A 23,285-nucleotide genomic window follows, 5' to 3' on the forward strand; every position below is an offset into this window, starting at 1 on the left:
TCTTCTGGGAAATCTAGGACATATGTTCACCCTGCCTAGCATTTAACTTCAAAGCCCTAGAAGTTCCTCTTACCTCCTTCTCCCTTCTTCCTCCTCCTGAAAAAACAAAACACCAAATCTTTTTTCTTCCTTCTCTTAAAATATACTTGATAAAACTAGAGACTTTCACTCCACTATTGGAATTTAGACTTAAAATTCAAATACTCATGAATAACATACTGATTAGTGCATACATTCTCAGAGCAGGTTACAATGGAAAGTTGTCACGGGTAAGATAAAATGGAGGTGGGTGAGAGAGGATAGGAGGGTTTCCAGAGAGTAAAACAAAAGGTAACAAGTAATGAATGGACGCACCAAAGACAAACCACTTACTTAAAGTCTTGCAAAGAGCCAGCCATGTCTGAATATATAGTTCCTAAAACTGAATTATCATTAACCTTGAGAGAAATTTCATGGTGCATGTTTTATTGTTCTCATTTTATTCCTAATTTCAAACTGAGATCTACTGCCAAGCAACTTTTCTTTCTCCTTCAATAATTACCTGAAATCCAAACTTCTACATGAAGCTTTTCAGTGATTAAGTCATTTAAAGAAATTAAACAGTCTTGAGCAATAATCAGTCAGAGCAGTTATCCATTTTAGATGAGTCATCTGAATAATAAATGTTTAAAAAAATTCTCTTCAATGGCACTTTTAGCCTGAATTTTTTCTATAATTGCCTTAATCCCTCAGCACAATTACTAAATGTCCACACACTTCTTTTACAATTTTACTACCCAAATCACTTGCTCTTGCTCATCAGCTTTGCAAATTAATAGTATATTAAATGCACCAGGGTAGCTTACTTGAAAGGAATGCTAAAGTGAATTTTTCTAAGTGGCCAATAAATGTACCTTCAATGACATTTAGTAAGTTTTAAAATTTCTTATTCCATAGTAAACCTGTATTTCTTTCTATTGTCATATTTCTTATGACATTGAAATTCATTAATGCCAACAATGGTATTAATAATGATAATAATATCTACCCATTCATTTAGTCCCAAATATGAGACAAGTGCTGTGCTAGGTATTTTATGTAAATTATCTCATATTCATTTCTTAAAACAAAGCTGTTAGCTATTTTTATCTTTTTTTAAACTTCAGACCTTATATTTGAATCAGGCATCTCCTACACTAATGTACTTTTATGTATTTTCTCTCAAAACTCGTAACTTACATAAACAATAAACTCTTTGGAGCATAGAACATGTCTTTATCAATTCTTCATTTTTTTTCCTTCCTTTTTTTTTTTTTTTTCCTTTTTTGAACCAGGCTCCATGCCCAGTGCAGAACCCAACATGGGGCTCCATCTCACAACCCCAAGATGACTACCTGAGCTGAAGTCAATAGTCAGACACATAAGCGACTGAGCCACCCAAGGAGCTCGTGTCTGTGTCTATTCTACTGGTTTGGCACATCTCAACCCCATTCAAAGATGGTAAACATATTGTATATTAAGAAATTTTTTCAATCCCAAAAGTTAAAATTTCAGGAAATTACTTTCTATGAGGAAAAAAAAAAATAAAAACCATAAAATAAAATGTAGAGTAACAGAGCTAACTCCAAATAAATAAAATTATGTCTGTTTTAATTTGGTAATAGCCATTGTGTGACTTCAGTTATTTATATATCTCCATGCTGGTATTTCCTCACCCACAAAAGCAGGAAATTATTACTCAGTTTTCATGTCACTCCATATGGAAAATATGTTCACTAGAAAATGAAGCACAGACTTACAAATGAAGAGGATAATTCTTTGACAGAGACTAAAATTGACTAGCAGCAGTCATTTCACACTCCGATTTCTTGTTACTAGAACCCCAGTTTTTTGTTTGTTTGTTTGTTTGTTTGTTTGTTTTTTCTCCATAACACTATGATGAGTGGCAAGGAGTAAACCTTGACTGGATATGAGCCAATCTTAGCAAATGGGCTTCCTTTGACAGATCCTTACTTTCTCAATCTCCCTTGCCAGTTGGAATGGCTCCGGGACCCATCTCCAGTCCATTTTATGTGGTCATGTGGGAAATAACCTTGATGCAATTATAGCCTCTACACATACAACAGGCATGCTATTCTGGAAGCCCTGGAACAAAAAGATTTACAAACCAAGTAAAAATGCTCCAATCACAAGAGTTACCAAACACAAGAGAGATGGAAGGACCACATTGCCTGAATCCTATGTTTGCAATGTTTATATGATTTGTCTCTTTGTCTACACATCCATCTTCTCTGATGATGGTGTAGCTATGAGCACCAGAGTTGAGACTCTAGCAGCTACACCAAAAGACAGAAGGTGTCCTGGGCCCACCTCTACTGGAGAGGTATGGAAAAAGTACTTCTGGACACTGGGCCAAAGTGGTAACTTGACAAACATCCTGAAGAATAGCATAGGATGTATTTTTATTTCTTTAGCAAAGAAATCATGGGCTAGAATGGGTTGTACCAGTGGATGGACAAATAACACCTCATAAATATTTAGCTTCTGAATATTTTGAGATGCTTGTATATTGAGTCACACACCTATTTAGTAGATCATAAATATTTAGTATGCAGGTGCCTCACCAAGATTAGGTATCTCTTGGTCCTTCCATCCTTTTCTATCTATGTTTAACACACACCTGCTGTAGTTATTAACTACTTATCTTGTAAGTAACATATCTTATGAATTCTGCCTATGTCTAACAAACTCCGGCTACTGGTTTACTTATCTATAATGAAAATGCCTTAAAGAGTTTTACCTATGTTTATAAACTACAGACTTATTCATCTAAAAGAATTGAATATTCTCAAAAGGAAATGTATATTTCAAATGTAAGGGAAAATTACTTGAGGGCATATAGGGAATTTTTTTTTTTAACAAATAAAATTAGACCTCAATGTTTTCTGTCTGCTTACTTCCTTTCAGCTTGGGATGCTGGTATAAGACATGACTCTAGCAACTGTGAGAGCCATGCTGTTTCTATGATAGTGAAAGTCAACATACTGCACAAGTTGTTGCAGGTTAGAAGAAAATTTTCTCTGTCCCTAACATGTTTGAGCCATTAATGAAACCTGGAAGTGTTTACAGTAGATTTCTTGTAGAATAGCAACACAAGCCCTTAGGATCTAAGACCATTAGATTTTCTTTGTTTGTTCTCAAACACCCCAAACTATTTGAAAAGCCTATCATCACTCCTCATACAAAAGTTCATCAAGGAAACTATGGCTATATCTAACAGTGATTTGAGCTTAAAAAAAAAAAAAAAAAGCAAGCAAGTAAGGTGTGAGGAAAAATGCAAAGGTGTTTTTCAAGACATGCCTCATAAATTCATTACCATACATATAGTTTCTAGAAGCATTCAGTTCATCCTATCTAAACCAAGTCTAAAGGAAAAGAAAAGTTGTCTTATTTTTTGGTTTTAGACATATAGATGTATATGAAAAAGTAAAAACTACCCCTGTTATATTTTTGTCACACAAAAATATATATACATATACACACACATATATAAAAGTATATGTATATACAATTATACAGTTATATTCAATTACATATACAATTTTATATATTATATATGCATATACAATTATATGTATATTTAATTATATATAATTGTATATATTTTTATGTAATCTTCAAAAAGGAAAAATATAACTTCTCTATTCAGTTCCTTGGAGATATAAATCTATAGCTTTATCTATGATAACATTGTTTCAACTATTTTAGTTCACATATGTCTTCATATCCATATCTATATCAATTAGTATATATTTCATATATTATGTGTATATGTATCTAAAGAACAAGAAATATATATATACATGTATGTATGTGTACACATTTACCATTAGAGACAAATATAGGTATATATATATAACTTTTTCAAAACTGAAAAAAAATCGGGGCGCCTGAGCCGCTGCCTTGGGCTCAGGTCATGATCTCAGGGTCCTGGGATTGAGTCCCACATCGGGCTCTCTGCTCAGCAGGGGGCCTGCTTCCCTTCCTCTCTCTCTCTGCCTGACTCTCTGCCTACTTATGATCTCTCTCTGTCAAATAAATAAATAAAATCTTTAAAAAAAAAAAACTAAAAAACATAGAGAACATTTCTGCAGTTGTGTAAATTGTGCCAAAAACTCTTAAAGAATAGTAGAGTAGAATCAGTACTTTTTAAATCTAAAACAGTTTAGTGATATTAGACATACATGCATAAGACTTTAAAACTTTTTGTTAGAAGTTAATGCACTGATAAATTAGAGAGGAAATTAAATAAAAGACAGTAAATTATAGGAGAAAAATGTGCTCTAAGGAATGTAGAAGACATTACTTTATAGTTGAGTAATAGATTAAGAATATGGAAGTTTGTGATCTAGTCATGACACCAATTAGACATGAAACCTTGGTGTCCTTTCTTGTTTTGGTTTCGTAGAAACTCTTTTTTCTCCTCTTTAACAGACATTACTTTTCCAGTAATAATCATTAGTATATGCAGGCACCTGTTTCTTGCTAGATCATTTGTAATCCATATCATGATGGGAGAAACAGTACAGAGAAGCAATTAAAAGGTCTATGGAACCAAATTTTCCAATTTCATGTTCTGCTTCTGAAAGTTACTAGCTGTGTAACATAGGGCAAGTAAGTTAACTTCTCTGTTGTTTGGTGTCTTCATCTGGAAAGTTTAAGTGAGCTAGTCAGCACTAGGTATATAAGAGTGTCCCTTTAAAAAAATGATTCAATAAAAATATTAATAGCAACAATAAATAAAATAAAAATTCCTAATTTTAATCCTTGAACCCAGACTGCTATTTTAGATGATAGAAAAATAAAAACATAGATTACTTCATTTGTAAATGGAGTACACATAATTTCCCCTATCCCTCCTTCCAAATACAACTGAACTCCCTAGATATTATGTATAAAACAAAGGAAGTCTGAAAAGTGGAAAGAAGAAGGCAGACCAGCAAGGGACCATAAGTATCAGAAATATCATAATGGTGAGTTTCCAGGATTTGTGTTTTGTTTTGTTTTGTTTTGTTTTTGCCTCAAATACCCTAGAATGGACACTGGAAAAGCTCATTGGCAGAAATGCCAATGGAAGCAGAAAAAACAACTATCTTTTGTAACTAAAGGACAGGAAAGGAGCAGCCTCAGAAGACAGAAAACTTTCAAACAATAACTACCTATATAACTACCAATAACTGTGGCCTCACTTTGATCCACACCAGGAAATTCTGAATGGGTAGCCTACAGTTCCATCTTCCAAAGGCTATCTATAGGGAAGTACCCCAACACATCTGTCAGGGTGATGTTGAAAGGCTGAGTAGAGAGTTGTGAAAACTTCGTTCCCTCCATATGTCCACAAGCTCCCTTCTTACCACCCAAGGTATGAATGGAGACCACTTGAGAAGGTTGGACTTCCAACTTGACCCATCAGTGAGGGCAACTTTTCTCCTGCCTGCAGGTGGGGTGTCAGAGGAGAGTCAGGACTTTCAGCATCACCCAGAATCACCCAGCATGACATTCCTCCCATGGTGCCAGTGGTGGTCACATGGAGAACAGATAGAGCCCTCTTAGCCCTCAGAGTCCGAGGCCTCAGAGGCACTTGGCTACTGGAGGTATTTCATACTGTTAAAGCAAATATTTTTCTTTAAATGTAAAAGAATTATATAATGGAACTTTCAAGTATAATAGGATTTTTTTGTTTTTGTTTTTGTTTTTTTTCTTCAGGGAATGTCATCACTTTCTTCAATTCAGTGAGCTTCCTAGTCATCTTTCCAATAAATCCTTCTTATAGTATGGATGCTAGAATGTTCTGTATATCCTAGACATACAAAAGGGTTTTGTTTTTGGTTTTGTTTTTGTTTTTATGTGATCAAACAGCCATTCACACAAGATACAAGACTAAAAAATGACCAAATTTTGAAACTTCCTTAAAGAAATCAGGGCCTGAGGAAGAGGCATTTTGTGTGTGTGTGTGTGTGTGTGTGTGTGTGTGTGTGTGTGTGTGTGTTTTTCCCTACCCAGTTCAAGATATTATAAAACATCAATGAAATAAGATCCACTATCAACTTCTTAAGGACATAGTGTACAGATGTAGTCAGTGTAAGGGCCTATTTAACCAGAGTGATTCCATCCGGTTAAATAATGACTTTGTTGTTTATACAGTAAAACTTATTAAACTGTGCCTGCCCCCACCCTTCCTTCAGGGGACTTACTTAAAAACAAGTCCCAAAAACCAGTCCCAGGTAACAAAGCCCAAATATGAGGGTAGTCCGGCCAGGCAGAGGTATCCAATCAGTGGGGGTGCATACTGTCTCCCTAGCTACCAAGGATTATGGGTCTCACCCTTTGGGTATCTTTTGGGCGCCAATTCTGACCAAATATCTACTATAGGGTAAATTGTAATTCAATTGGTCACTTATGTGTGACCTAGCATAACTGTGCAGCTTTCTCTGTGTTACAATCTCATTGGCCACCTGTGTGTGGCCAGGCCCAACCACATGGCCTTTGCCCTTAAAAACTAGTCTGTAAGGCAGAGAGAGGTCGCCTCTTTGCAAGGGGTGGCTCAGCCGGTCGGTTTGATTCCAATGCTTGGCACGAAAATAAAGCTTTACTTGACCTTCACTTTGTATCAGTCTCGCTCCTTTGACCTTGGACCCAACAGTCAGATGTCAGTATAGATGGAAAGATACCTTTCAGAGAGGTGTCAAATTCTTTTCTTGCCCAACAAGAACAATCTTGTGTTGTGGTTGGACATATTTCCTAGGTGTATCATCTTACATTATCATTCAAATCCTAAGACACTCCTAGAAATTCTGTGTGCTGCTTATTTTCTTCAAAAATCTAACTTGAGGGAATTCTGTTGCCTACAACTAACAGTGACCAATATAGCAACAGGTAAAATAAGTGGTTGCAAGAAAAATAAGCTAAAATAACTGAGAATCTAAAGTGTTTTTCTGACTTAGAGTCTGAAGGCAATGAAGATCTGGTTAATATAATCTAAATAAACACTGGTAAGCTCTGGCATATAATAATAAAACATAAATTACTAAATATGGGTACTTGGAGTAAAAAGCCTATTGAAAGCAAAACTTTGAGTGACTGCTTCAATAGACATTTTTGAAAGACTGTGATATGAACTGGTTGCTTCTAAGTTTGATGAAGAGCTTAAAGAAAATGACTCAATTAAATTGTGGAACAAATGCTGTAGAGGCCAAGAAAAACAAGGTTGTACCCATCTCAAGTCTAGCCCTGACATTAGTGCAGCCATCTTGATGTTCCAGATGATCACAAAATATTTCTTGGGTTCTGACCTACTCATCTTAGCACTTTTAACAGTCCCTCTCTCCTTTAATGATTGATTTAAAGCCCTGTACCGGAAAAGGGTTTTTTGTCAAATAGGAAAAAAAAAAAAAAAAAAAAAAAAGCTTATTTGAGCTTCATTTTCTTTTTGTAACACTAATCAGGTTTTGCTATTTTCTCCCATGTCTCCTCACCTGACTTCAACTCCTTCACTGTCTTAACTTCCACAGATGATCCTTTCCCCTTGGGAAGATCATCTGAGCAGTCTCCCCCGGACTCAGCTGCCTCTGTCTTTCATAACTCCCCTACACATTCCCCAACTGATCAGTGTTGACTCGAGTAGGTAGGGTCAACTTCTTCCTATTCAGCAGGAAGAAATTACAGAAGATGAGACCTTCCACCTTCAACAACCTTAAAGATTTAAGGGTCAAAATTATTCAGGGGGGAATGATGTGGGAAACAGAGGCAGAAGAAAATCATTAATATTCCTTACTTACTGACATGCCCTTGAAACAGACAGAGTGGATCTCCCCTGGGGACTCAACTGTTCTCACCTTGAGGTTTTGCTAAGGACAATCCTAGCCTGACCAACCCCTCACTCCAATAGGTCCAACGAGGATCCTGTAAGTCTACTTTAATAATTCCTTTAGGAAACTTTATCTCTAAGCCTCCACGATAGGGGCACGTGGGTGGCTCAGTGGGTTAAGCCTCTGCCTTCAGCTCAGGTCATGATCTCAGAGTCCTGGGATTGAGCCTCACATCCAGCTCTCTGCTCAGCAGGGAGCCTGCCTCCCCTTCTCTCTCTGCCTGCCTCTCTGTCAACTTGTGATCTCTGTCTGTCAAATAAATAAATAAAATCTTAAAAAAAAAAAAAGGTTCAAGTCCCAATTTAAACCTCCAAGATAGTGTCAGCAAACATTCCCAAGCATATGACCCACTGATATCCATCTAAAGGGTCTCATGAGAAGGTTTTATTACTAGTAATGAATAACCTTTTCCCCAGACAATAGCTAGCCCCTCAAGGTCCTGGAGACCTTGCTTCCAATATTCCTTAGTGGAGCACCTGGGTGGTTCAGTGGGTTAAGCCTCTGCCTTTAACTCAGGTTATGATCCCAGGGTCCAATATTCCTTAGAGACTGACCTCATCCTTAATCCCCTTTGTCCTCTCCTACCACAGAGTCCACCCCTACTCTGCCTTTAAAAACTCTGACTGTAATCTAGTTCGGGGTCCAAGTCCCTACTCCGCTGTCTCAGGTATACTTGGGCCCAAGCTTCAGCTTGTCAAATAAACCCTCATGTGATTGCATCAGTGTTGGCTCCTTGGTGGTCTCTTGGATGCGAAAACTCGGCTGTAAGGAAGCATGGTCAGAGAACCTACTGGGTTTCTTCTTGTAGTAGCAGAGTTCAATGGCTGAAGATAAGATGTTGAATATGCACTTGAGTGGCACTGAAATAGACCTTGAGATATACTTGTGGTGCTTCTGGAGTTTTTATGGGAAAGTAAAATCATTTCTCAGGAGAGAGTGGGAAATTAGGCAATACAAGGGAGACATTCAGTTGCCTCTGAATACACTAAGTGAACAGATTTACTGATCTTCCTTTCCCTCCAGAAACAGTCCTTCTAATAGTAGAGGACTCTCTTGCTGAAAACTCTGTAATGACTGCTAGGAATGGCCAGCAATCCCCGTTCCAAGGGATGAAAGATTACTCCAAACTTTGCAGCAAAAGAGAGGTGAAGGCAAGCAGGGTCAAGGCTCACAGGTGAAGACCCTTTGCTCTTTGTTCCCATTTTTATTGGTCCTCCAGGATAATCACAAATCCTTATCACTGTTTCTCAAGCAATGGGTCTTCCTGAACTAGGAAGATCTGTTTACAAAAAAATAAGATATGCTAATCTGCATGCTCTACTAAACATAGCCTAAGGGACAATGTATACAATTCTTAGATCACAGGGTGACTGTTTTGGCTAAGAAAGCTTCAGTAAGGCCACTCCCCTGGGCATTCAAACAGCAGAGAGGTCAGGCATTCCAAAGGCCCATGTCCTTCTCTGAAACCTTCGCTAGCCCACGGGGGCCTGCCTCTGTGTTACATTTTAGCAAGCCAGGTATTATGGCTGATTTCATGCTCTACCCCAACAAATGACCTCATGATATTTTACAAAGGGATGTAATTTTTCCTCATGTCCCACTTATAACACTCTCCATGGTCACCAGGCTCATAACCCCACCTGGTGGCACATGAGAATTATCTGTAGCAATTTAAAATATCCTGCTGTGTTGACCAGTTATACCAGACTCTCTGAGGAGAAGTTTAGAGGTATCTGTTCCCCAGGAGATTCTTGCTTATTCTTTCCCCCCCAATTTTATATTTAAGATATATATAATATGTTTGCATTACATACATTATACATGCATATATATTATATATACAATGCATATTTATGTATCTGTATATGTTATATAATGTATATAATATACACTCACACTTTTGTTATTTATTAATATTAAAATATGAGGAAATGTATAGGCATATATTCTAAAGATGCTGATATAAATTAGGGAAAAAAGAACATATATTTAGGTCTGGATGAATTTCTTGATATGAGTACATTTAGGGGTTCTGGAGTTCACATAGTTCACTGAGAACAGTTTTAACTATTTGCTTAAGTGGCTATTCTGTGTAAGGATGAGGATAAGAAATGCTTCCACTGATAGCCTCAATTTCGATGTTTTCGGTAGTATTTACAGTGATTGAAAAAGCAGTACTTAGTCACCAGAAATAAAATTAGTAACAGAACTGGAGTGTTATATGGGACAGTTGGTTACATAAAGATCTTTGGTGATAGCAAACTCAAAAGCATGTCTTTAGATTAAAAATACATAGGCATCCTACTTTTGAAGGGGCGGGAGGTGGGAGGTTGGTGGAACCAGGTGGTGGGTATTAGAGAGGGCACAGATTGCATGGAGCACTGGGTATGGTACAAAAACAATAAATACTGTCACGCTGAAGAGAACTAATAAAAAAAATACATAGGCATCCTATTATAATTTAATTTTAATTTTAAAATAACTGTATGAATAGAAAAAATGACAGCTTTATTTGGCCCCTAAAATGCAGAATGATGGACCACCACCAAGTTACAATATTTGAGCTCTAATACACAGAGTATATTAAATGAAGTGATGCTGTCTTGAGGAAGGTCCCAGTGATAACATCTCAAGGATATCTTATAAATTTTACCTCTAGTACTCTCCCAAAGAATATTTAGCTATAGTTGATATCTATGCACTGGAAAGAGAAATATCCAGAACTCTACCAGATTATTGCATACTTGCTCTGAGTTTATCCTAATCAATCCGGATCAAAATGTTTATGTTGGAACAGGGACTTCTGGGTGTCAGATTACTAATTCAGTCTCACAGGGTCTATAGAACCACCTTGTGCTTTTGTTCTCCAAATTCCAAGTGAATTACAAATAATAACAAATTAATTAATTAATTGATTGATTACACATGCACACACTCACCACTGAAAGAATCCTCATTTTTTACCTCCCTGATCTGTTGGGGGGTAAGTACATGGGAAGGTTAGCACGGTAAAAAGAGTAGATTTGACTTTTCATGTCAAACAGTAAGCTAAAAACACTGCAGTAACCTTGGTAAAGCGATTAAAGTTCATGTCACCCTTTAAGACTTGAAATAAATGGTAGAACTGATTCCTATCACATTTTATTTAAAACTTTGGCTGAAAAAAACAAAACCAACAAAATTCAGCTTGACTTATACCAAAGACAAATGAGTTTAGAAAATGACAGTGAATCACCATAAACTTAATCAGGTGGCGACTTCTGCTGAAGCTACCATTAGCAATGTGATTTTTTTTTTTCCTTTTTTGGAGTAGAATTTTCTTCACCTAAGAGATCTTATTTTCTTTATTCCAAAAGGAGATACATCAAAAAGCATGTGCTTTCTCCTGGAGGAATTAGCAGTGTATCTGTATCATATCTTCTGGACCATGTTAGATTTCTGATGCTGAGACAAAATTCATTCTGCCAAGATACTGAGCACCTACCATTCCCTGGTACATCACTGTGAACCAGTATAGCTGATCGCCTGATTATTAGATCATATAAGCATGAAGCTGGTGGTACCCCACATGCCTTGTACAAAAGATAAACCTTAAAAAATCTTTAGACTCTGCCATTTTAGTAAAATTTCTGAGTCAAAAGGATTGTGGCATGTTGGAATGAATACTTTATAAAGATTGAAATAAGACATGTTTTGGCATCATGTAACCCATTTTCAGTGAGGCTTCCTGAAGCATAGAGGAGCAACTATGGGGTTTCTGCCCACCTAATGCTCAATGTGCCTTTGGAATTTCTGGATCACATTTTGATTTAAAACTCATGTAAACTGAATTGGGTTCTCATTTCATGTAAGAGCGGGAATAAATATCCTTCCCTACCTCCACTCACCACTATCCTTTAAGAGTTATCTTCTGTTAATACAGTTTAGAAAAAGAGGTTGTTTTCCTTTTCTGTGTCTTTACAGGCCTCAGAGTTTTGGTTGTCGTGTGTGTGTGTGTGTGTGTGCGCGCGCGCGCACGTGTTTGGTATGTTTGTTTCTTACTAACTGGTTCTTCTTTATCACTCTGTGTACCAACTTAGACTTTTGCTTTCTTTCCTGATGGTAACAGCATAGAATTCCCAGGCTACCAACTTCTTTGCTACTCCCCAAAGTACCACTGAAATAAGAATTTTGGATAAAACAAACTTTACCTAAGACTTGGAATAACGGCAAATGTGTTAAAACTTAAGAGTTACGATGTTAAGTCTAGCTGTTGTGACAACCTCCAAACCTCAGTGATTTTACCCAGTCAGTTCTCTTCACAGTTACAAGTTGGGTGACTCTTCTGAGTGGCTCTCCACCAAGAAGTAGCTCGAGAACCAGGTTCCATTTACCTCACTGTCCCATTGCCCTCTGGAGCACCATCCACATCAGCCACCACCTCATTCAGAGAAGCCTTTGCTGTTCCAAAAAGCAAAGTATGGAGGGAGACAGGAAACACTTTATAGCCAGGATAACAAAAGGTATATTTGACTTGCAGTCACACTATACAACCAGTGACATGCCTCATCTTAAGTCCAAGGAAGGTTGAAAAATGTAGTTATCATGTGTTCCCAGGAAGAAAGAAAAAGATTGATAAGCATCCAGCTAGAATGTGCCCTGGAGAGTAATTATAGAAAATACATGAAATGAGAGAATTTAATATTAGATAACATTATTCTATAAAATAAGGCTCCCAATTCAATATAGAGTTTCACAAGCCCTGGTTACCCCCCCCCTCATATTTCTGAGCGCTTTATCTTTTTCCCTTCTTCATATTCCTTACAACACCACTTCCAGAATGCATGAACCATATTTGGCAAATTATTTTCACTCTTATTTTTGCTTAAATGTTTCCTATCCACACGTTGTTCTCACTGCTGTGCCTTTGTTAAATATATAGACCCATTAATATTTTTCCGAGTCAGAAGAGACATTCTCCCACAGAAGAAATTTTTCCCCCTAAGCCAGCCAGCTCAAAATGTCGATCGCTTTTACAATAAACAAATTTTCTTGCTGTCGTAGAATATTTCAAAATTTCTATACCTTCTCTTCATATAGCAAAAGCTGTCATCAACATTAAAAGGTGGTCTGCCAAACGGGAGCTACTGCTAGAAAGACAGACTCATCACAGTTGTATCTGCTATTCAGAACTGCTGAGTGAATTATACGAGAAACTGTATGTAAGTGCCATGTCACAAAATATGTGCTTGAGATTTTTTTTTTCCTCTTCCTCTTTTTCTCTTCCTCCCTAAGAGCATTTCCTCTTGATTCTGACCTCTGTAACTAACACCTCTATGGCTGATGTCTTCAAACTAATATTTATGACCTTCTCTGGGATATGAGGTCTGGATATAAATGGTCTGGAGTTCTAAGAACACTGCAAATAAGTGGGTCAACCTTAGAGGTATACTTTCCCCAAGCCTGCTTTGTTTTAGGGAAAGGTGAGTGCTTTTTAGTAAATCTATTCCCCACGACTGCTTCTTAAAAATATTTGCTTCTCTGACTAACTTGGTTATTGTTGTGATTGTTCCTAGAGTGGTTGTGGGCACTAGAAACATACTCCCAATGTGGCTTTTTTAGTGCAAAACAGTCATTTCCTCAGATTAATATGATACCCAATGATTCAGACAGGTGAGCAACCTAATGACTTTTCATCACCTCTCCATACTGGTCAAGAAACAGAGGATCGAATCTATAATTTAGTATTTTCTTTACTATTACTTATGTTTTAAAAATAAATACTTAAAATAAAGGCAGCAATTTTCTTTTATCCAATGTGGCCTCAGAAACTTAAATAATAGTGACTGGCAGTGATCAGGAATGCCTTCTCTCTTATATATCCCACACTTGCTTAATACATGTTTATGAAAAAGTAAAACACTGATAAATTATACTACAAAGAACGTTGGTAGAAGCTGTTAGTGGCTGATGTCTACAAAATTCTGCTTAAAACTGGTTGTGATAGCTACCCCCCCTCCCAGATCTGTATGAAGAGCAGCTCAAATTGTGCACATTACTTACGGGATTTTTCATGCTATACAAACCTTTCCCTTTTCTTAGCTTCACGAATGTGCTTACCTTTTTCTTGAAAGACAATCTCCAGTTGTATTCAAATATTAAACCAGCACATGTTAAGCCCGCCTACACAACCCCAAATTCCTAAAAATAATAAAAAAGAATTCAAAAACACCAAGTTGCATTGGAAAACAAGGAAGGGAGAAGTTAGTGTCTCATAAACTCTGCATAATCTTTCATACCTAGAAAACAGATAAAATGAATATGCAGGAGAAACCCAAAGATTAAAATAGGTGCCGAACTATTACGTCCATAAGTAAAGGCTGGAGGACAGAAACTGCAGCAAAGATGGGAGGTGATGCAGCGCCTGCCAGAGCTGTCATTAGTTTGATTCCCCCTACTGAGACAGCCAGGGAAAATTTCCCCTGTGCATTGCTAACTTGTGTCAGGCACCAGCCATGGAGACAGACAGGTCCAGGCAAAAGCACAGGGTTTAGGAATTTGAATTGAAGTGGTGGGGCAGTACCCAAGGCAGTTGGCTCCGCCCTGGTAGAAAGAGGGTACCCACACCCCGAAGATGCAGTTCTGACCTACTGTGCCCACAGTCTCTCCCACCCCTCTGCCACTCTCCTAAAACGAATCATAGAAAAGCTGCAGCACCTGCTGTCTGGTCTTCACCCGTGAGCCTAGACTTATGTTCCTAGGTGAGATTTGATTGCCCCTAGGAAAATAAGTCTGCTGCTCCAAGGCCAGCACCGAGGAACAACTCCGCCAACATGGGAACTAACACTTGAGGATTCAAAATTAATAGAGCAAGCAGAAAAGAAGATGATTTATTCTAATTACAGTCCTGAGAGAAATTAATGACACTGGATAAAGTTCTAGTTATAAAAGAAACACCCAAGATCAAGATTCTGAAACATCAGTATATACAATCAATTGTATGGCAAATTTAAATTTACCATAGTAAATATAACATATAAATATGTCATTTAAAAATATATAATTTATAAAAATATATAAATTTACTATGCCATATATGTAAAATATGTAAATACATCATTTAAAAACAATGTGTTAGCAAGAATAAAATTTAGTACCCTCTTGTCAAAACATACTAAAGCCTGTGCCATTTTCTCAAGGCAAAACAAAGTTTCTGTAATTTCATCTGATCCAGTTTTCCCAAACTACAGATGGATGGCCGAGGCCAAGAGAGAATCAGTGTTTAGAGTAAGAGCCTTCTCTGCAGGCCATTGTCCACAAGCATCAAGAGGGACCCTTTGTACTAGATGGGACCATCCCTTGCAGAATACAATATTTCCCCTGCACATCTGTCTACACCACCAGTAGCAGAAGTAAAGCGGAAGCCTAGATCTCTTCTTTGTTCTGGCAATACCCATCTGCAGCTCCGTGTTCTCTATTCCCTTCATTGTTGTCTGAGTAGTGCCTTTGGTCTGAAGTCTTCATGCCGCTCCTATGTCTTTGTGACCATCACACAAGTAGCTCAAGACCCTCAGATTAGCCTTCATCCCCCAAACCCTAATTCTCCTATATCTGTACAACCATCCCTCCCATCTCTTAAAACTCTCACCATAATCTCTGAAACTTGAGGTAAATTGCCATCAAACTCCTCTTTTTTCCCCTCTTTCTCTTTTTATTCTTAAAGTACGGAAGTCTGGCTCCCTTAGATGGTACTGCTTCTCCTCAAGCTTTCCCAGAGAGGACTAATTACTCTCCCACAGCCCTCACACAGCTGAGTTTGGAGGTGAAGTAAATGCTGTTCTTGTTCACCTTTTCTGTTTTGACTTCCTCTCTTTCCCTGGCCGACTCTCAGGTCTCTCTTAATGGTCTCTCCTGCGAGTCCTTCCTTAATATACTGCTTTCAAAAAATCTTCAGCTCAGGTCTTCTTCTGGAAAATAACAAACATACAAACAAATAAAACCAAGACAATAGCTTTGAAGAACTCCGAAAATTTCTACAAGCTGTCACCCCATCTACTTGTCTCTCCACCATATGTCTTGGGATTTTTCCTGTTACAGTGTGAGGACTATCATATACTCATCTCACAAACTAATTTGCAATTCCTCTTACTTTCTTAAGAATATCAATTTAGCAAATCTCTTCTGCCTCAACAGTTTTTTCTCCTCTCTTGATGTATCATTTCCATCAGTATCTGTAGTGGGCTAAATGATGTGCCCAGAAAGATAGGCATATCTTAGAACTCAGACCCTGTGGATGTTACTTTTTTTAGAAAAAAAAGAGTCTGTGCTGACATAATTAAGTTGGGGACCTTGAATTGAGATCATCATGCATTATCCAGATATGCCCTAAATCCAATGGTAAGTTTCCGAAGAGAAGATACAGTTACAGGAATAGGAACAGGCAATATGAACAGGGAGACAGAGATTGGAGCTACAGAGCCAAGGAAGCCAAGGGACACCTGGAGCCACCAAAAGCTGGAAGAGGCAAGGAAGGGTTTTCCCCAAAACCTCCCAAGGCAGTACAGTCTGTCTAACACCTTGATTTCAGACTTCTGGCCTCCACAATCACGAAAAGGTAAATTTCTATTTTATGTAGCCCACCTTATTTGTGGCAATTTGTCACAGTGGCTATAGGAAATAAATGAAGTATCCAAAGATGATATTATCTCTCCCATCTTAAAAATAATATGAAACGACAAACTTTATCTTAGTCCATTTCCCCTTACCCTTACCTTACTGTGACCTTTCCTTTCCTTTTACTGTGAATGTCCTTAAAAGAATTCTCTGCTTGCTGTTTCTAATTTCTTTTTTCTCCATTTCTCATGAACCCATTCCAATCAGGTCGTTCCTCCCCCCCCACCTTGCTACAAAGAAACTGTTCTTACTGAAGTTACCAAAGACCTCATTAATAGACTCTAAATCCAATTTTCATTTCTCAGCTCTTATCTTTCTTGACCTATAAGCAGCCTTTGACACAGGGGATCCCACTCTCTTCCCTTAAATAATTTCTCCACTTAGCTTCCAGAGCTATTTTCCATCAACCTTATTCTTGCTGCTGACTTTCCATCATCCCCTACTTCTACATTTTAGATTTCTCTAACACTTCTCCTTTGAATTTCATCTTAAATATTAATATAACTCCTTGGGTAATTTTATCCAATCTTGTGGTTTTAAAAAATACCTACATGCTGATTTCTAATTTATATTTCTCTTCTAGTCCTCCATTCTGCACTTCATACCCATATATTAAACTTTTTACTTACTACCTGTACTTAGATGTGTGGTAATTATGCTAACCATAACATACCCCAAACTAAGTTCTAATATTCCTTCTTAATTTCTTCTTACCTCATGATATTCTACATCTTAGCTAATGGCAACCTTATTTTTCCAGTTATGTAGGCCAAAATATTTAAGTTATTTTTAACTTAAATTACCTACCTTTTACCTACTCCTTAAACCCAGGCACTGAGAGCTCTTAATAATTCTCCTTCAAGGGGCGCCTGGGTGGCTCATTGGGTTAAGCCTCTGCCTTCAGCTCAGGTCATGATCTCAGAGTCCTGGGATGGAGCCCTGCATCCTCTGCTTGGCAGGGAGCCTGCTTCCTCCTCTCTCTCTGCCTGCCTCTCTGCTACTTGTGATCTCTCTCTCTCTGCATCAAATAAATAAATAAAAATCTTAAAAAAAAAAATTCTCCTTCAAAGTGAACTCAAAGTAAGCTCACTTTTTACATCACAATTACCAAAATACTGATCAGTGTTAACATCTTCTCTTAGGTGAATTACTGAGCTAGCCTTCTAAATTGTCTTTCATCTCCTGCCTTTTTCAGTGTCCTCTCAAAATGACAGTCACTGGGATCCCATTTAAATGTAAGACAGCTGATTGTGATGTCTCTATTCAAAACCATCCAATGTCTTCCCATATCACTCAAAGGAAAAATACCAGAGTTCTTTAATCACTTCAAAGTACCTGCATGATTTGCCTGCCTCTTACTTTCAGGATCCCGTCTCCTACTACTGTCTCCCTTGCTTACTCCCCGTAACTGTAACTATGTTACAGTTTATCAAACAAGCCATGGACACTCCAGTCACTGGGACTTTCTTTCTTTCTTTCTTTTTTAAAGATTTTATTTATTTATTTGACAGACAGAGAGAGATCACAAGTAGGCAGAGGCAGGCAGAGGTGGGGTGGGGGGGGGAAGCAGGCTCCCCGTTGAGTAGAGAGCCCGATGTGGGGCTCAATCCCAGGACCCTGAGATCAGGACCTGAGCCGAAGGCAGCGGCTTAACCCACTGAGCCACCCAGGTGCCCCCTGGCACTTTCTTTCTTACCTCTTTTCCTTTCCTTTTTCTTTCCCTCCTCTCTCCTCCCCTTTCTCTTTCCTCCCTCCCCCTCCCTCCCCTCTCCTTTCTTCTCTTCTCTTCTCCTCAGGTGTTCACCTCTATATTAGTTCTTTATAAAAGGTACTTTCTCATACAGAGCTACTACGGTGTCCTAGTCTAGAATTTCAATTCTCCTTCCAGCAGTATTTTTCCTCCCTAGCAAATAGTAGCATCTCACAGTCTATATATTTAAAATTTTTAAATTGTTTATCATTTTCCCCCCTCATAGCTTTTAAGATTCATGAGGTCGGGGATATCTGCCAGTTATTTTTACTTTTGTATCCCCAGTACCTGGCATTGTGGAAACCTAATTAATAGTTATTAAATGACTAAACAAAATGATAGAAAACATTAACCTTGAGAGGTGAAACCTCACAGACTGAAACATCAAAAGAAAGAATCCTGATTTATACCCAATTTATAATTTTTAATAATAATAGGAGATTCTCAGGTCACACAAATAATCAGATATAATGTTTGGGTAATTCAACTGATATTTTGGATGAAGCATTTAATGCCATACTATTTAGGTCCCAGGATTCATTTATAACAATCTATTTCATTTTGACCTGTGATTTTATATTTTTCCAAAATCAGTATTAACTCCATGTCAGAACACATCATACTGTATGGTAGAGAATTGAAAGAATTCTCATGATATTTTTAAATCAGATTATCACTTTCTTGAACTGCTAAGATTATTATGATCGATGCTTCTATTATTTTTAACAGAAAATATATTATTTATTCTCTTTAATTAGAAAAAGTACAATGTACCCATCCCTATTCATGATTTTACCTAAACCATGCCTCAAAATTACACTCAAAGATATCTTTCTTTTAAAGATTTTAGTGAAAAAAATATTTCTATAGTACTCCAGATGATCATTGTGTTTTAATTCTAGCATGGTTTCCTGTATCTTTAACAACTTCCTTTGGTGTTGGTTGAGGTCTCTTTCCAATCTGAATTATTTTATCTAATAATAATTTATATCAAAATATTTTCTTAGATATCGCTACTTTTTTTTTCTTTTCCCTTTGTGTGTGTATGTATGTGTGTATATATTTAAAGAAAGGACATGAGAGAGCACATGTAGGAGCAGGGTAGGGTAGGGAGTAGGAAAGGAGCAGAAGAAGAGAAGAGAGAGAATCTTAAGTGACCTCCATGCCCAGTATGGAGCCCAACAGCAGGGTTGGATCTCAGGAACCTGAGGTCTCAGGACCTGAGCTGAAATCAAGAATCTGACATTTAGCTGACTGACATTTAGCTCAGGCCCCTCTAACCACTTTTCTTATTATACAATGTAATTAATTCTAAAGAAGAAACACTGTTCCATAACTGGGGAAATTGCTGAATGTCAATATACCTTGATTCTAGTTTGGATTCTTTCAGTAAATAGGAAACTATTAACTTCTTTTGGCTTTTCTGCACTCATTTGATTAAAACAATAATTTTTAAACATATTCCTTGTATTCCTTGATTACTTTTTTTTTTTTTTTTTTTTTTTTTTTTTTTTTTTTTTTTTAAGAAAGGGTAGGACTGTTGGGAAAGAACCGGGGGAAAAAAATTAAAAACAAATACAGGGGGGCGCCTGGGTGGCTCAGTGGGTTAAGCCGCTGCCTTCGGCTCAGGTCATGATCTCAGGGTCCTGGGATCGAGTCCCGCATCGGGCTCTCTGCTCAGCAGGGAGCCTGCTTCCTCCTCTCTCTCTCTCTGCCTGCCTCTCTGCCTACTTATGATCTCTCTCTGTCAAATAAATAAATAAAATCTTTGGGAAAAAAAAAAAAAAAACAAATACAGGGATGCCTGGGTGGTTCAGTCGGTTAAGCATCTGCCTCTGGCTCAGGTCATGATCCCAGTGCCCTGGGATCCAGCCCCACATCAAGCTCCTTGCTCAGCGAAGGCCTGCTTCTCCCTCTCCTACTCCTCCTGCTTGTGTTCTTCTCTCACTGTCTCTCTCTCTCTCTGTGTCAAATAAATAAATAAAATTTAAAAAACCTAAAATTATCTGGAGAAAGTATTCATTTCTATAGATTGAATAACATATCGTAGAGATAGCCACCCTCAGTTTTCTCTTTTTATTAATTTTACTAATAATTACTTAGTTTTTCATGGAACAAATATTTGAGGAAAGTTTGGATACTTGTCATGCAGAAAGCATTGTTCTAGGCCTCAAAGGTACAACAGTGAAATGGATAGATATAGTTGCTGCTTGGAATCTTCCAGTCTCTCTACAAAATACAATTTATTTTTCTAAAAAAAAAAAAAATTAAAAAGAGAGCAAGCAAGAAAGAACATATTCCTCATTAGATCTATTTTACTATTGGAGTTTTCTGAGTTAAAAGAGAACATAAACCATCTGCTATTAAAGAGTTCAGGGCTTGAGGATCACCTGGCTTGCTCAGTGGGTTAAGCGTCTGACTCATGATTTTGACTCAGGTCATGATCTCATGGGTCCTGAGATTGAGCTCTGCATGGGCCTCAGCGTTCCCGTTTGAATCTGCTTGAGATTCTCTACTTCTCCCTCTGTCCCTCCCCCAGTTGTGTTCTCTCTCTTTCTCACTCTAAAATAAATAAATAAATCTTAAAAAAATTATATAAAGTGTTAAGGGCTTGGGTCTGTATAGGAATCAAGCAGTTTCTTCAGGAAGACAATACTATGAGTCTCTGGGCCACCTAGATCTGACTTCTGTTCCTAATGTTTCTTTAGTGATTTAAAAAAAAATTATTTTAGAATAGTTGTTGACTTATGGCAAAATTGCAAAGATGGTACAAAGAGATCCCAAGTACTCTACACTCAGTTTCCCTATTATTAACATATATATTAGTATGGTACCTTTCTCACAATTGATGAACCAGTGTTAATTCTACACATTAACTAAAGTCAGTACTTAATTCAGATATTTTTGGTTTTACCCTAACCTCACCCCCCCCCCCAGGATCAAGGGTATAGCATTACATTTAATTTTCATGTCTATTGAGGCAAAGTTCTTTCCTTTGCAGAGGAGTCCTTTGTTAAAGGAGAGGAGGACACAGGGTATGTTCCACCATGATTACTCTTACCTCCTATTGTAAGAATACTCTCGTGAGAACTAGGTAGGTTTCCTAGAGGTAAAGCTCAGAAAAATGTGCCACCCTGCAGAGAACAGCCCCAGGATTTTCTCACCCTCAGACTAGTCTCAAACACTCAGCCTCTTGCATTTGTGAAAATTAAGATTGAGTATGCTAACTGGTTTGTGACTTCAGCTGCTTCTACTCCTGGTAGGCAGATCTTGACAGTGACTCCAAAGATTTGCCTGTCTCTCCAAATTTCAGGGTGTCAGTTGGCTCTGCAACCTCAATTTTCTTATGGGTCAAGGAGAAAGGATTGATTTTTCAGTTTGTAAGAATGGGAGTGACAACCTCCCAACTGTTTTCATGCTGTAGCTGAAATCAGAAGTCCTTGATTTTATGTAGTATCAAGGCTGAACATCTATTGCTTATATTTATAATTCTTAAAAATGCATCCTAGAGATGATGGTTATGAGAGACACTTACATGTCAGCTTGCTTCTTGTAGGAATGCTTACATTTTCAGAAATCATTTCTGCTATTTATTTATTTTTTTTAAAGATTTTATTTATTTATTTGACAGAGAGAGATCACAGTAGGAGAGAGGAAGGGAAGAGATCACAGAGAGAGAGGAAGGGAAGCAGTCCCCCTGCTGAGCAGACAGCCCGATGTGGAACTCGATCCCAGGACCCTGAGATCATGACCTGAGTTGAAGGCAGCGGCTTAACCCACTGAGCTACCCAGGTGCCCCTCATTTCTGCTATTTAAAGTGGAGTTAGTTTCTTAAGACTTCTGCTAAGGACGGTCATTCCATTAGTAACTTTTAATGAAAAGTTGTGTCTAGATTTGTGATATACATATATAATAAGCAGAGAGAAGAATGCTCCAATTTCTTAAAAAAGAACAAGCGAGGAATATTTTATTTCTTTGTAGGGGAAAATGGGTTACAGTCTCCTATTACAACCATTTTTCATTGAGAAGGTCTTTACGAATCTGAAAAGACAAGAGGAAGAACTCTTTATTTTTTGCCCAAGGTGTGACTTAGGAATCCAGCGGCCCACGCTTACAATTTCATGTGTGAGACAGATGTTTAAGCTCTATCTTATCTAAACTGAGGGTGATAGTTGTACCCCACAGCCTTCTTGGGTTTAGATTAGGAAATGTATGTGCAGCTGCAAAATTAGCAGCTGCAAAATTAGTTGATATCAATAACCATTAGTTTCTCCTCTTAGGGTATTTTTTTCCCCCAGTTTCAGTGGGTTACTTTTCCATCCTAGTTCCCATTTTTCAGAAGGGACATGAGCCCTCACATTATTGCTTTTGTGAAGCAATCCAGTATGCCTTTGTGAAGAAGACAGAGTCTGCCAATAAGGAAATAATATTATTTTGAATTATTTAAATAGTCAGTGAACTATGCTGCTTAGCATGCATTATCTCATTTAATCTCACCATATTCCATGTTTATTTTTACAGCTATAGGTCCAAAGACAAAAACTTTTTTGAAAGATTTATTAATTATAGAGAAAAAGAAAGAGAGCACCTAAATGGGGAGAGGATGAAGGGAAGAGCAGAGGGAGAGAGAATCTCAGTTATATTTCCACTGAGCATGGAGCCCCAGGTGAGAATCATTTTCAGGACCCTGAGATCATGACCTGAGCCAAAATCAAGAGGTGGGTGCTTAACCAACTGAGCCACATAGACACCCCAAAGACCAAGAAATGTTAACTGTCTAAGATCACACATCTAAAAGGTGACTAAACTAGAATTTCAATCAAGTCCTATCAGAAGCAATAACTCTGGTTTTATCAAAAATCCAGAATTTCATAAAATATATCTTTCATAGAGTAATGGTGTCCATTTTCAGAAATGGACAAAGACAGAGCTGCCTGAAACGTGAAAGTATGGAACTGTATTTTCTGAGTCCAGAT

Source organism: Mustela nivalis, assembly GCF_964662115.1.
Source record: "Mustela nivalis genome assembly, chromosome: 15".
In the NCBI taxonomy this organism is placed as follows: domain Eukaryota; kingdom Metazoa; phylum Chordata; class Mammalia; order Carnivora; family Mustelidae; genus Mustela; species Mustela nivalis.